This window comes from Ixodes scapularis, unplaced genomic scaffold (genome assembly GCF_016920785.2).
Source record: "Ixodes scapularis isolate PalLabHiFi unplaced genomic scaffold, ASM1692078v2 PGA_scaffold0__279_contigs__length_252992795, whole genome shotgun sequence".
Taxonomy (NCBI): domain Eukaryota; kingdom Metazoa; phylum Arthropoda; class Arachnida; order Ixodida; family Ixodidae; genus Ixodes; species Ixodes scapularis.
The window spans coordinates 17429945-17432007 of record NW_024609835.1 but is presented as its reverse complement, the minus strand read 5'-3'; the positions used below and the strand labels follow the sequence as shown (position 1 = coordinate 17432007).

The 2063-nt window shown below is 44.7% G+C and overlaps 1 pseudogene; it reads left to right on the top strand.

The window, feature by feature from the left end:
* The first annotated feature begins 187 nt into the window (after positions 1–187).
* On the top strand, positions 188–1808 carry LOC120846873 (annotated as a pseudogene).
* The last annotated feature ends 255 nt before the right edge of the window (positions 1809–2063 follow it).

Sequence of the window (2063 nt, the reverse complement as noted above, 5' to 3'; positions counted from 1 at the left end):
TCCCTCAGGGGGCGTCCTCAGTCCTATATTATTTAACATCGCTCTCATTCGTCTCGCCAAAATACTGCCCCCAACCATCCAGGCATCTTTCTACGCTGATGATATCTGTATATGGGCTTCTGGATCTACACGAGTTCAAGCAAAGGCAAGGGTTCAGTCTGCACTAACAAAAATGACAACTTATCTTAATACCCGTGGACTCAAAATTTTCATTGACAATTCAGCAGCTATTGCTTTCACCCGCCGAAGAATGGACAAATACCCACTTAAGATAGGCAAACGAACAATACCGTACGTTAAATGCCACAGATTTCTTGGAGTAACCATCGATAGGGGTCTGACCTGGTCACCTCATATTTTGGACTTGCGCAAAAAGCTTGCCAGTTTTAGTGTTCTTGCCCTCTTCATCGGTGGAACCACGTGGGGCGCGACAGTAAGATCCCTATTGCAGATTTACGTGGCCTTATTTGTCGGCTTACTTCGATATAGCGCTCCCATTTTACATGGCACGTGTCAAACCAACATCAAAGCTCTCAGAGCAGTTCAAGCACGTGGCCTCCGTGGCTGTTTGGGCCTACCAGCTTGTGCCTCGACTCTGGGCAGTTGCCGAGGCACGCACCACACCTGTAGAGGTACTAATGATGCAGGAAACATTGAGAGTTCATCTGAGACATACTACTAATCATAGTCATCACTTACTGACTGATCTTACTTTTAAGCGACCTCACTCAGAATATTCGATGGCACTATCAAAAATGGAGCAATACATCCCTGATGATATAAACTCGTTTAATCTTCCAACTATACCTCCATGGAGACTCCCTCTCCCCGGTGTGGAACCTGGCATTCAAGGCATCAAGAAGAAATCAAATACGCCATTGCTAGTGCTTAAACAACTCACTTTATCCACCATTGCCTGTTTACACGCGTCAAAAACTCACATATATACGGACGGATCATGTGTCAAAAATAGTTCTACCGCAAGCATTGTGATTCCATCGTATGCCACAACAAGAAAATTCAAGCTTAGCCACAAGACATCTTCAACAGCAGCTGAACTTGTAGGCCTTCATCAAGCCCTTCGATTTATATTGACAAAGCCACCTCAGGCATGGACGGTGTTTACAGATTCTAAGCCTGCACTCCAAAGCATCTGCACATATCTGCGACGAAGTAAAAATGGACAAATTAATTTCAAACTTATATGCCATCTTCAGAACTGTATTGATAGGAGACACTCTGTCGAGTTCCAGTGGATTCCTGGACACTGCAAGATACCTGGAAATGAAGCTGCGGATGGTGCTGCGACTTCCGCCCATACCTTATTCCCCAACGTCGAAATACCCTACTCCAGAAGCGACGTCACTTCATTGATAAATCTCCACGCCCGAAATGCAACACAAAGTCTCTGGAAGATCTCTGCACACCATTACCCTCCTCTATATCTACTGGATCCTGACCTAACATACTGTGTGTCACGTAATTTACCCAAGCGAACGGAAGCTGTTATACACCGATTACGTCTGGGCGTTTCCTACACACAGGAATTTCTGCACCGAATCGGAAAAACACACACTCCGAACTGTCCAGGATGTGATTGTGTGGAAACTATATCTCATTTATTATGTGAATGTGCACTTTACGATGCAGAAAGAGAACACCTAAAGAGGATTCTTTCACATCTAGACGACCGGCCATTTACTACGTCCAAAATACTAGGGGCCTGGGACTCACCACTTAAAGAGGAGAAGGCCGCAAACGCCTTTCTGCGATTTTTATCAGCAACTCGCCTCGAGTTCTGTTTGTAAAAACTCATCTAGTGTTCATTATTTGCTGTCGTATAGAGGGCTATCCATTCTATAATTCCTGCAAGTGTACACGTGAGCAACTGGACTTCGCGCTGGCGCGTACAAAAACTCGAGTGTTTTGGGTGAACATTGGTGACAATCCAGCACGCACTTTCAGTCTCTTAGTTTTAGTGTCATAATGGAAACTGCGGCATTTTCTTAATTATTGATTCTGCCCTCACAGTGTTAACGTGAGTGCTAGTGTGTTACCTTTAT